General features: G+C 39.4%; 1 long non-coding RNA gene across 1 annotated transcript in view; it reads right to left on the bottom strand.

Annotated features, from left to right (window-relative positions):
- The window catches only part of LOC140708344 (uncharacterized), a 77,974-nt gene that overhangs the window by 37,984 nt on the left and 25,686 nt on the right, over positions 1-14,304 (bottom strand). The window lies entirely within an intron of this gene.

The following is a 14,304-nucleotide window of genomic DNA, read 5'->3' as shown; positions in this document are numbered from 1 at the left end:
CAGGAAAATATAATCTGTTTTCTTCACACCATAAGACGCACAGACTTTCCACCCACTCTGTTTTGTGGGGAAAAAGTGTGTCTTATGGTGCGAAAAATACGGTATATTGATTTTAATTGGAAAGCTCTCTAGCAGGTTTTAGGGAACGTCAAAGGATAGTGGAATTTGAGGTCTTGTATTGGTTTGACAGTGTGAAGTGTGCTTTATAACGCTAATGGAATAAACTCTCACTAGATGCAGCAGTCCCTTGAGCCTTTCATCACATCACCCATTGCCCTAAAGCAGGGGTCGGCAACCTTGGAGTATTTTCTAGTCCTTGGGTCTACTAGATGTCATTTTAGGTCTACTAGAGGCCTAAAATGCAAATATGTGATAAAGATGTTTCTATTTCTGATTCTGTTTCTGGTTTTATTTTTTGTTTGTTGATGAGACATTGCACCCCATTTCACAACAAAGATGGTGTTCCTGATGAATTCTCTCTCTTGGTTTTTCAGCTGGAAGGTAGCAAGGGGTTTGTGAGCGAGGAGCTTTTAAAAAATGGAGGTCAGAGCAGTCATATGAGCAACACATGAGTTGCACTTTGCCCACTCCTGCCCTAAAACATTGCACAATGTGACATGAATAGTAAGGAAGGCTTCAAGCACAGAAATCTGCTGACAGAAATGGTAATGATTATACATGGGCTTTGGATTAGACTGATCTAATCTGAACTGGTAGAGATAGCAAATATCATAAAATGAGTATGCCAATGCTTCTGTATTTTGAAAAATGAATCCATGATTATTTATTTTATTTATATATTGTATTTATATCCCACCTATCTAGTCAATTACGACCACTCTAGGTGGTCGTAAGTTGACATCCCATTCATTATTAAAGCAAGATCCCACACAAGACCGAGCCTCTGGTACAGGTCTGTTTGTTGTCTTCTCTTGGCTCTGACAGTTTAAAAGTGAAGAAAACCCCATTACACCATGACCATACTTTTATAGTGCTTCTGGTGACAGTCATTTACACAGCTAAGTGTAAAGGGAAAAGAGTGGCTTATAGCATATGATGCTATGGAAGTTAACAGAGCTGCTAACATTGTCTCGAGCCTATCCTTAGTGATGTAACTGAAATGTAACAAGTGGTAGCTTTCCCCCCATCCTTGCATTACCATTTTGGGTAATCTTAGCATCACTTTTTGAACTTCTGTTTGTACAGGTTTGAATAATTTGAAGACAGGGTGCTCTTGCCAGAAAAGGAGGTTGGCAACCTAAAGCAAAAGAGAAAGAGGAGCATAGAGAGCTGAGAGGGAGACCAGAAGAGGTGTAGGTGAAGGAAATAATTCTACCCTCTTCAACTTGACAGGTGAATGATGGGGCTTGCAGTCCAACACATTTAAGAAGGACTAGCTTGGATAAATCCTTTCTAAATTAGGGGTATCTAATGGCTGACATGCACAGAATGAAATGTTCCAGTTGTATACTGCACAATGCATACAATTGGACATGGAACTTAAGAAGTATGAATCAAGGTAAACTGGAAACCATAAAGCAAAGAATGGGATGTTTAAACATTGCTTGGTATCAGTGAACTAAAGTAGACTGGGATGGAATATGTTCAGTCAGACAACTGCAAAGTATTCTACTCTGAAAATGACAACTCTAGAATGCAGAGTAGAATACTGCAAAGTATTCTCCTCTGGAAATAAAAAATCTAGAAGAAACAGAGTGGCTCTAATTGAGGCAAGATGTAGCACAGGCAATTAGGGACTATAATGCAAGGTCTGATCAAATGATTTCAATTGAACTCCATGGGAAATATATTAAGATAAAGATCTTCCAAGTCTAGGCTCGAACTACAGATTCTAAAGAAGATGAAATTAAAAGGGGTGTTTTCTTTTTGCAAGCATCCAGGAGGAAATTGACCACACACCGAAATCATAAGTGGCGGAACACAAAGGTAGGGAACAAATCAGAACCAAATGTTTGTGGGGAATTTGGCCTAGGGAAGAGAAAGGAACCAGTATAATGACTCTGAGTTATACACAGCCAACAAACTGTTTATTGCAAATACATGCTTCAAGCAACCAAACATATGGCTGTACATGTGGACAGTCACCAGACAATCAATATAGAAATCAAATAGATTCTGTAATTAAAAGAAGAAGATGGAGAAGCTATACTGTCTCTGCCAAAATATAACTAGGAGCATATTGCAATATTGCTCATGAACTGTTAATATCCAGTTTTAGAGTAAAGCTGAAAAAGGGCACTAAAAGAATTGCAGTACAAAAATATAATTTAAACAACATTCCTGATTAATTTTGAGTCCACATAAGAAGTAGATTTGCACAACTAAACTCAACTGACTGTGAACTAGAACTGTGGAGTGAAAGCAGAGATATTATAAGAAAATAATGCAAATATACAATTTCTGTAATAAAAATAAAAGAAAAACCTAGTTGGATGGTAGAAGAAACACTTAAGAGAAAGCTATTATGAGTTCGAGAAAGTGAAGTGAAAGCTGCTCTGAATTCACTAGGAAGAAATAAATCACCAGGAGTAGATGGAACTGCAACAGAACTATTTCAATTCACAGATATTTTGAATTTGTCAAAATCCTAACAAGAATATGCCAACAAATAATCAAGATGGCGCCGTGAACGGCAGCCGCGACTGTGCTCAGCTTGTGTTTTGTGTTTTAGTGGCGTGTTTTTAGGGTTTTATAGTCTTTTTAGAGCCGTTATTAGGGTCGTTCCTGTGGCCATAAATGGCTATTTACTATTTTTAGCTGTTACTTCTTCGATGGATTTATGGTTTTATGGCTAACACTTGTTAACTTCTGCCTTCTGCCTCCTGCCTCCTCAATATACCAGGACGGCGTCGCTGGTAAAGACTTACTACTCAGCTTTATTGTGCTTATGTTTTGGAGCAATTACTGCATTTACGCCTTGGAGTAATTACGGAAAACTATCCATTGCTTTATGGCGTCCTGTGTCCCCTCCCGGATTACATTTACTAGAGAAGAAATTCTAAATATTAGCAAAGCCCTCCCATGTACGTATCCTCCTGTTTTTGTGGAAGAAGAAAGTAGCACAATAGCTTTGGTCAAGAGAGGTGCAGCAGCTGTGTATGATACTCGGAGAAGAATTCACCAAAGAGGATGACGTGCTGGCACGTTAAATAGGCTGCGACAGCGTGGAATGAGATCTGCACTACCATCTATTCATCTTTCCAACCTCCGTTCACTTCTTAACAAAATGGACGAACTGCATCTCATCAATCAGGTTAACCCTGACTTCTCACGCTCAGCTGCTCTTTGTTTTATAGAAACATGGTTAAACGGTTCTGTCCAGGACAGTATAATTGAACTATCTGGGTTTCAGATCTGCAGAGCAGACCGCGTACTTGAAACATCTGGGAAATCGAAGGGTGGAGGAGTTTGTTTTTATATAAATAGAGATTGGTGCAGAGATGTGACTGTGTTAGAGAAAACCTGCTGTGAGGACTTGGAAGCTTTGTTTATTAATTGTCATCCGTTTTATTCCCCAAGAGAATTCTCTTCGATAATGCAGTATGTATTCTTGCTGACTTGATAAATAGACTAGAGAGGAAATATCCTGACTCTCTGCTTATAGTCTTAGGGGATTTTAACAAGGCAAATTTATCACATGAATTGCCTAGATACAAGCAGCATGTTAGTTGTTCCACCAGGGATAAGAATACGTTAGACCATTGCTACACCACAATTAAGGGTGCTTATCGTTCTGTCCCTCGTGCTGCCCTCGGTCGCTCTGACCACTGCCTGATTTTTCTTATTCCAACTTACAAACAGAAATTGAAAGCTGTTAAGCCAGTGGTTAAGACAGTCAAGCGTTGGACTGAGGATGCAAAGTTAAAGTTGCAGGCTTGTTTTGACTGCACTGATTGGAATATGTTTGAGTCTACTTCCAATAACCTAGACGAACTTACTGAAACCATAACATCTTATATTAAGTTCTGTGAAGACTTATGTGTGCCTACTAAGACCGTGCGTATCTACAATAATAACAAAGCCTGGTTTACAGCAAGGCTTAAGAAATTTCGACATGCCAAAGAGGTAGCTTATAGGAACGGAGACAGAACCCTGTACAATCAGGCTAGAAATATACTGAATAAGGAAATTCGAGTGGCAAAAAGAACGTACAGCGACAAGTTGAAGACACAAATGGAAAATCATGACTCTGCTACTCTCTGGAGGAACTTACAGAACATTACGGGTTATAAGAAAACATCTTCCCCGGTTCTGGAAAACCAGAAATTGGCAGATGACCTAAACGAGTTCTACTGCAGATTTGAAACACCACCATCTACACCTGCGGTAAACCATTTGGGTTCAGAAGTATTAAAAACCGCCTCTCCTACTGTTGTTCCTTTATCTCAGGAATCTACTTCCTTGGTGATTTGCGAAAAAGATGTGCGTGATCTTCTTCAGATACAAAAGGTTAGGAAAGCTCCGGGAGCAGATGGGGTGACTCCCTTCTGTTTGAAAGTGTGCGCTGCACAATTAGCACCTATCCTAACACGGATTTTCAACAGCTCGTTGGAGTTGTGTAGTGTCCCTACATGTCTTAAAACTTCCACTATTACCCCTGTACCTAAGAAAGCTTCTATTAGCGGACTGAACGACTACAGACCCATCGCCTTAACATCTGTAGTGATGAAAGTCTTTGAGAGATTGGTGCTGACCCATCTGAAGGACATCACTGATCCTTTGTTGGACCCTCTCCAGTTTGCATATCGGCCTAACAGATCAGTAGATGATGCTGTCAATATGGCTATGCACTACATCCTACAACATCTGGATTCCTCAGGGTCTTATGCACGGGTTCTTTTTGTCGACTTCAGTTCCGCGTTTAATACAATTGTACCATCTAAATTGTATCTTAAACTGATTCAACTAAAGGTACCCATTTCTGTTTGTAAATGGATACATAGCTTTCTGATAAATAGGAAACAGCAAGTGAGACTGGGGAAAATAACATCTAATATCCGTACAGTTAGTATGGGAGCTCCCCAAGGGTGTGTACTTTCCCCATTACTTTTCTCCTTATATACGAACGATTGTATTTCCACGAATCCCTCTGTTAAGATTCTGAAGTTTGCAGATGATACGACGGTCATTGGACTTATTAAGAACGGTGACGAGTCGGCATACAGACGGGAAGTTGAGCATCTTGTCGCATGGTGCAACAGTAATAGCTTAGTGCTCAACCCACAGAAAACGGTGGAGATGGTAGTGGACTTTCGAAAACACCCCCCTTGTATACTCCCACTTTCCGTCTTAGGCAGCACGGTCTCTGTAGTAGAGTCGTTCAGGTTCCTGGGCACTGTACTCTCTCGGGACCTGAAATGGTCAATTAACATCGATGGCATCATTAAAAAAGCTCACCAGCGTCTGTATTTCCTACGACAACTTCGGAAATTCAATCTGCCTCGGGAGCTGCTTGTCCAATTTTACAGAGGCATTATTGAATCTGTCCTCTGCTCTTCCATAACTGTTTGGTTCGGTTCGGCAACCAAACTGGACAAGAACAGGCTTCAGAGGACTGTCAGAACTGCTGGAAAAATAATCAGAGCTGATTTGCCATTATTGGAAGAGTTGTACATTGCACGGGTTAAAAAGAGAGCGGAAAAGATCGCGGCAGATCCACGGCATCCTGGTCACAACTTGTTTAATCTTCTCCCCTCTGGTCGGCGATACAAGACGCTGTATACTAAAACATCGAGGCACAAAAATAGCTTTTTTCCCTGTGCCATCAAACTGCTGAATTTGTAACCATCTGACGCAACTGGGAGTTGAGGCAATCGGCTTTTGTAGAATTTGTTCTTAATTGTCTTGTGAATTTTTCTGTTTATGGTGTGTGTGTGTGTGTGTGTGTGTATTGTTTTTAAGTGTGGCCGATAGCCATATTAAATTCCGGGTATGGTTTACATACCTGGCCAGTAAGTAAGTAAGTAAGTAAGTAAGTAAGTAAGTAAGTAAGTAAGTAAGTAAGTAAGTAAATAATAATAATAATAATAATAATAATAATAATAATAATAATAATAATAATAATAATAATAATAATAATAATAATAATAATAATAATAATAATAATATGGAAAACAAAACAATGGCACACAGATTTGAAATTTCCATTCTAAATCAATTTACATTCTAAACCATAACAAAGGAGATGCCAAGGAGTGCAGTAACTATAGGACCATTGCTTTAACTTCCCGTGGAAGCAAAGTAATGCTCAAGATTTTGCAACACCTTGTATGGAGGAAAAATGCCTGATGTTCCAGCTGGATCCTGAAAAAGAAGAGGAACTTGCAATCATATTGCAAATATCTACTGGTTACTGGAGCACACCAAAGAATTTCAGAAGAAGATCAGTCTATACTTTTGGACTCAAGCAAAATTTTTGACTGTGTGGATCACAGGAAACTATGGGTTGTTGTGAAAGAAATGGTTTGCCTCAACACTTGATTGTTCTGGTGCACAACTTTTATTGTGGACAAGAAACTACCATTAGGACAAAATATGGAGTGACAGAATGGTTTCATATAGGCAAAGGTGTCAGATAAGGATGCATTTTATCTCCTTATCTGTTCAATCTGTACACAGAACATATAGTATGGAAAACTAGACTAGATGCAGATGAAGAAGTGAAAATTGCTGGAAGAAACATCAATAATTTAAAATATGCAGATAATACTATATTTCTGGCAGAAAGCCCCAATGACTTGAACTGACGTTTAGTGAAAGTGAAAGAAGAAAGTGCCAAAGCAAGACTGCAGTTGAACATAAAGAAGACAAAACCCATGACTACAGAACTAAAAAATGTCAATGTTGACAATGAAGAAATTAAAATTGGTATTTTGTATACCTTGGTTCCATCATAAATCCAAATGGAGACTGCAGCAGGGAAATCAGAAAACTGAGACTTGGAAGGCCAGCAATGAAGGAATGATAAAATCATTAAGTGTAAGGATGTGTTATTGGAAACCAAGGTCAAGATCATCCAGACTCTCATATTCCTGATCACCATGTATGGGTGTGAAAGCTCAACAGTAAAGAAAGCTGGCAGGAAAAAGAATTCTTTGATCTCTTTGAAATATGGTGTGGGATGAGAGCTTTGTAGATGACCTGGACTGCTAGAAAGATGAACAAATGGGTCCTAGATCAAATCAAGTCTGAATTATCTCTGGAAGCAAGAACAATGAAACTGAGACTGTCCTGCTTTGGTCCCAGCATTAGAAGGCAAGAAGATTCTCTGGAAAAAACAATAATGCTGGAAAAGTATGAAGGCAGCAAGAAAATGGGAAGACCACATACAAGTTGGATTGATTCCATAAAGGAAGCCACAGGCTTAAGGTTGCAAGAGCTGAGCAGGGCTGTCGATGACAAGACATTTTGGAGATTACTCATTCAGAGAGTCACCATAAGTCGAGGGCAACTTGGTGGCATATAACAACCGCTTGGGCAAAGAGTTCAAAGTATGGGAAGGAAAAAAGAGAAGTGGGCTACTTGGCTTATCCTAATCCTCAGAGTAAGGCTCAAAGTACTGAGGTGGCCTTCATTTATGAGCCTCCAGGGTTAGCAGGTAAGAATCTCAAATGATATGTCCATGTCTTCTTCAAATCATCTACAGTACCTTAAAAAAAAAATTTCACCTGCTCTCTCTCTCTCTCTCTCTCTCTCTCTCCCACTCTCTTTGTTTGAGGAATGGCAACATACACAGCTCCTAATAATCTCAAGGTTTCTGCCCAATATCTTATCACTTTCGCAACTTGTGCATTTACTAGCCTTCACTTTTTATTAGATGGCTCCGAAAGACAAACAGCAACCACTCATAATATCACTTTGTATCTGTTATGTTATAGATCATATTTTTCTGGAACAAATGGAAACAGATGTGTGACCACTGATTAAATTAAATAGTATGGGGAGTGCGCTGTGCATAAAGTCTGATTCATGCCCATTGTCAAGGACAGATACTGAGAGCAAGGAAGATGTGAAAATCAATAACTACCTCATGTCACCAAGCACATGCTGAGAAGATGTAAAATTGCATCCTCACATTATCGAGAAAGGCAACATGGGCTTCTTGACCTATTTTATATCCATTCAGCTCTGATAACATATGACCTGATAAGATTTAAAATTTCATATTCAATTTATTTCCTGGTGTACAATCATCTTCTCTAGTAAAATTTCAGTCAGGTTTCATTCTTGGTTGTAGGCTTCTCTTAATATGTTATTGTAGTTGAAATAAAAGCCTATTCATCCCTCTTTACCCCACCCCCATACATTTTACACTATATTGAATTTCATGCTGTACAAAACCCTTTTATTCTTTTAGAGTGCTCTCTCTGTCTCTATCTCTCTTTTTGATTCATTCTAACTACATTTTTGTATTATGAGCAACCTTACATACCTGAATGCTTACCACTAACTCCAGATAATTTAAGAAGAGTTTTTAAAAGCACTGCCTCTCCTACCGTATGGATCCTTCGGGGAATCCACTCTTTACATCCTTCCATTATGAGAAATGTTGATTTAATCCTGTTTTCTTCTTTCCCTATTTTAAACAATTACTTAGAAAAGGAACCTGTTATAAACACTGATGGTTTTGACAGTCTTGATCTTGATGGTTGTGGAGGTTGTGTGGTGGTTGATTTGACTTCATGTGTTTTATGGAGGGAACATGGATTAAATGGACTATCTTTCAGGGACCATCCAGCTCTGTAATTCTAAAACCTTATCTGATAAATCAACTCATCACATTGAATAAAGTTGATTAAAATGCAGACCTAGTGGGAAAACTAAAAACTAAGTACTACTAAAGCTGAAAGAATTCATAGAAGCATTATGTGTGATCTAAAGCCTGTGGCATGGCAACCATGACCCAAGGGCATCATCTTGGCCTGCCAAGTCTCATCAGCAATTATTCTGCAGAGGGTGGGGAAACACAATTATGTCTTAGACAAGCAGCTGAACTTTAAAGGAATAGCATCTGGACACTTCTTTGGGGAAAACATTAATACGGGATTCAGTGAAGCTAGCTTTCCCTAGGGCTTGCTCTTTCAAATATCATTCTCAGTGGAGACCTGGAGGGCATTGTAACTCCAGCATCCTGCTTTCTATATGGGATATACATGTGCACCTGTTAGTTTTGCATGCCTTGAAGCTTCATTTTTAATGTCCTTTGTAAGCTTTGCCATGAAATATTTTCAGTTCATACCAACGCGGTGTAGCAGATATACAGACAAACTAGACATGATCTTAATTCTGATGTGAAGTTAAAATAGATGTAACTCAACTGCAGGAGACCTGGGGCAGCAGTGAGACTGAAAGTAAAGGGATCAGAAGAATTTAATCCTTTTCTCCATGCTATTATGGACTCACAAAAATAATTGAAGCTGGTATTTGCATGAGAAGGGAAATCTCCGTTAGTGACCCATCGTTGCTTTATATATATGATAGCATATGTGCCAAATTAGACATAATCACATGAATGCAGTTAATGTGTGTGAGTGCATGTGTGTGCATGTGTGTGTGTGTGTGTGTGTGTGCACGCATGTGTGCACATGCAGACATATACACACACTGTTGCGAAACCCCAGTGACCCCTGTGTGTTTTACCTCTCACACAAGTTCACCTTTGGGCACGACTTGTTCTTTACCCCTTTTTTGCTGCCACCAGAGGATATTATATATATATAATATATAATATTAAATGAATGAATGAATAAATAAATAAATAAATAAATAAATATTATCCTCATTATATCAATTATGAGTCTCACACTCTTGCTGCCAAATAAAACAAGGTTTATTTAAGGATAAATAAGTGAATCACAGAAGAAAATTTATGGATGTTCTATTATCATTCATTCATTAAAACATGGATGTGATTACTTATAAGCTTGCTTGTACACATTTACTTTAATCACAGTCTCAATATATGCTGACTGTCAATGTATTTCTAATTCCTTTTAACTCTTTACTATTCTCTAACTAACCAAATGTCCAATATCTAGTCTAAACACGTCACAGTCTTCTCTCTAACTGTCTATACGTGTCACCATTTTTTTCTAACTGACTCTCTGTCTCACTCTAACTGACTCTCTGTCTCACTCTAACTGACTCTCTGGCACTCCTAGTTCCCTTGACTCCGCCCCTCCTGCCCTGTCATAGGCCCCTGCACTGGAGCTCTAAAATGACTGACAGGAGTGACATGTGGGCTATCCGCCACACACATTAACTGCATTCATGTGATCATGTCCAGTTTGGCACATATACTATCAGAGTCCACCAGTGTGAGCAAATATGGTAGCTCCAGTTCATATAATAAAATACAACTGCTCCTAAACACTTTGCTCCCTGTTTTCACTTGACCTCAAGGAGCTGGAAGCAAGCAAATGTCCCACTTGTTGAAGGTGGATGCTCACTTTAGCACTGGCATGGGGAGCTTGTGGAGCTCCAGAGAGCAAGACAGTATCCATGCAAGTAACATATCTGCATGCGCTCAATGCATGGATAGCAGGGATATCACTGACTGACTTCACCTTTGTTATCCATGTATTCTGCTCACTCATACAACTTGTCTGTGCAGAGGACTTCTGTACACTTAGTTGAGAACTCTAGAAAAGATGATGTCCCTGATCACATGGAGAATTCATACACACCAGCATGTTGCAGAAAGAGGTTCTGCTGGGAGATGTGGCACCCCCAGGGTCCATTTCAACCTACATACATTTAGCGCATGTGGACATATCACACAAATAATTCATCTCTATGGCAAGCTGTGATTCTTACATAGAATTCAGAATTGGAAGCTTGATGTTTCAGTTGTCTAATTTTTTATTCTTACACAGATCATCAGCAGTACAACTATATGCAGCTTAATCAGATATAAGTGCCATTTTGTTCCTTTGGACTAGTTTATTAATAGGTGTGCTTTAGCATTCAGAGAGACATTATTCACCATTATTTACTATACATGGTCTCCAAAATATAGTAATAGTGTAGCAGATTTGGACTTTGGTGTAGCAGTGGCCTGGCTTTTCTTCATCCTTTTGCTACAGAGGATATTATGGGATAGCTGCATCTAGACAAATGCTGAAGGATGAACTGCTAGCAGTCTGTTCATTTTCACCTAACATGGGCTGAAGCCATCATGGTGTAAGGGAAAAGTAGCATGGTTCATCTACCAAAGGAACAATGATATTCAAAAAAAAAACAACAACAACATTTGTACAAAAAACATTTGTACATCCTAGAAATTGCCTATTATACTCCAAGTGTTTACCCAGAACTAGTGGTCTAAGAGCTGGTAGACCAGATTAATTTTCCATCTAATTCAGCATTCTGTTCCCTTTGGAGATCAGCTGGTAAGGTTCTCTCAGAAAACTTACACGCAGGACAATAGCTATCTCTTCTTGTTTGTTTCCAGCACATGGCAATCAGGTATACCATGTCTGAATAGAGGTTATTGTAGCTCACTTGGATTGTTCTGTAACGTTAACAGTGCTCTTCATTTACTATTTTTTCCTATACTAATTTGCCAAGCTATCTGTTTTTTCTCAGTCATTTGTATTATCCGTTCATGGTAGTGCAGAACGGGGGGTGGGGGGGTGGGATCCACCATTTGATTATATCTTTTGAGTTTTTAGAAAAACAGCAACATTAGGTAAAAAAAGGCCTTCATAAAAGCTGTTGCTGTTCAGCACAAGCATTGTTTTCTGTTTTTTTCTCTGTGTGTCTCAATGAATACACATTTAATTAAAACCAAGGACAGAAGAGGCTCTCTTAGCAATAATGCAATTTAAGAGACTTCTTGAAATATTTTAATAGCAATTTATCCTGGAACTTTTATTAAAAGCATGTCCATAGGAAATATATATATATATTATTGCATTTGCTACAGACCTCTCCACAGAATTAGCTTAATGTTGTCTGAAACACAATGCTTATGCCCATAAAAATGCAACATCTTTCCTATTAAATTCAACCAAAAAAATCCAGCATCCTGCAAATTGCCACTTCAAAGCAGTGTAATTAGGCACCTTGCAAAATGCCATGAGTGAAATTATCAGTTCAGACTTTGGCAGGAAGAGTTGCCCCTCCAAGAGCAGCCTGGACTACAAGATGGGAGAAGCTGGGGAGGAGAAAGAAGAGCATGGCTCAGGGGAAGGAAAGACACTGACCTTGCCCACTTGTGGGAATAGCTCATCCATCACTGACCTCTGGCGTCATCTTTCCAAGGCAAGTACCAAAAGAAAGAAAGGACAGAACAGAACAAGCACCGTACTCACATTTGGAAATAGCAGGAATGACCACCTGGGAGAACATCTGCTGCCACAAAAAGAGGCTTTTCTATGAAACTGAGTCATAAAACTGACTCCATCTTCACTGATACCCCCCCCCCCCACTTCTTCTTTGGTGTCTGTTCTAGAAGGTGTTGTAAGTCTTCATTTCAGCCTCTTCAGCATTGGTGGTTGGTGCATAAACATGGATTACTGTGATGTTGAAAGGTCGGCCTTGGATTCATTTTGAAATCATTCTATCATTTTTGAGATTATATCCCAGTACAGATTTTCCCACTCTTGGGTTGACTATGAGAGCTACTCCATTTCTTCTACGGGATTCTTGCCTACAATAGTAAATATGATAATCGTCTGGATTGAATTTGCCCATTCCCATCCACTTTAGTTCACTGATGCCCAGGATGTCAATGTTCATTCTTGCCATCTCCTGTTTGACTACATCCAGCTTACCAAGGTTCAGAGATCTCACATTCCAGGTTCCTATGCAGTATTTTTCTTTGCAGCATCGGACTTTCCTTTCACTTCCAGGTGTGTCTGCAGCTGAGCATCCTTTCGGCTTTGGCCCAACCACTTCATTAACTCTGGAGCTACTTGTACTTGTCCTCCACTCTTCCTCAGTAGCATGTTGGAGGCCTTCCGACCAGAGGGGCTCATCTTCCAGCATCATATCTTTTAGCCTTTTGTTTCTGTTCATAGAGTTTTCTTGGCAAAGATACTGGAGTGGCTTGCCAGTTTCTGCTCCAGGTGGATCGCGTTTAGTCAGAAATCTCCACTATGACCTCTCTGTCTTGGGTGTTCCTGCACGGCATAGCCCATAGCTTCTCTGAATTACTCAAGCCCCTTCACCACAAGAAGGCAGCAATCCGTGAAGGGGAGTAATTACATTAACTTCCCATTATTATACCAACAGGATTGAGCATACAGTATGTGTGTGCATGGTTGTGGAAGGATGATTGTTGTATGGGCTTTGAGTGGATAGCTTGCACAAGTACAGCACTTTATAGCCAGCCCCTCCTCATAGCTATTTCCATTTCTCTCCCATTTGCAGGATATTTGTTTTAACAGAGATATAGAAACATAGAAACAATGTCACAGACCTGAGGTCAAAGTGAGTCACAATGTTTTCTAAAAGGAATAGGGTGTGTTGACCCCAATCTGGAAGCCCTTATTCTGGTACAGAATGCCTTGGGAGAGTTCCACATACCACAAATCCAAAATAATTTGCAAAATCCACCCTAATTTAAAACAGATGACCATATATAATTCAAACTTCTCAAAAGAATGTTCAACTGTAGCAGACCTAGGTGCACTGTACATAGGGGGCTATGGTCTGTAAGGTGGAATACTCTCTCAAAAGGATTAATCCTTTGTCTAGGGGGAGGGGTAAACAGAGTTTTCAGGGATGGTAATATAGTCCTTCCTACAACCCTGTTTGAAAGATATTGAATGCATTTATAGTCTCCCAACCAAATGACATGAAAAGTGTTAATGATTAAGAGGAAAATATTTATTGTCCTCTGTTTTCAATTATCACTGACAATGAGTGAAGGATGGGAGAAGCAAAGGGGCGCAGCAAATAATTTACTGGAAAATATAAGTACTGTTGTTGCATATGACTGGAGAGATAAAATAAAAGAGCATGATGCGCAGTTGATCAGTTCTTCAACATCACTGGGGAAGCAGAGCCTCTATGATGCCAGGAATCATTAAATGGCCTCTCCTGGAAGAGTCTGATCTAGCAGGCACTCGTTCTTCAAAATTGAGAGAGGATGCTCCTCAAACTGGACAGAGTAGTTGAGCTCTTTGGGGTAATGAAAATTTCTGGATAAGTGTCACATCACATAGCACTAATATAACTATTACTGACAATGCTTTAGCATTAAATTCTGAAACTCAGCTTCTAAGGACATTCCAAAAATGCAGTCACCTGTACTGACTCATATCTACAAACCAATTT

The sequence above is a fragment of the Pogona vitticeps genome, chromosome 6 (assembly GCF_051106095.1).
Source record: "Pogona vitticeps strain Pit_001003342236 chromosome 6, PviZW2.1, whole genome shotgun sequence".
Taxonomy (NCBI): domain Eukaryota; kingdom Metazoa; phylum Chordata; class Lepidosauria; order Squamata; family Agamidae; genus Pogona; species Pogona vitticeps.
Note: the sequence above shows the minus strand (reverse complement) of the source record. Positions and strands in the feature narration are given on the sequence as shown.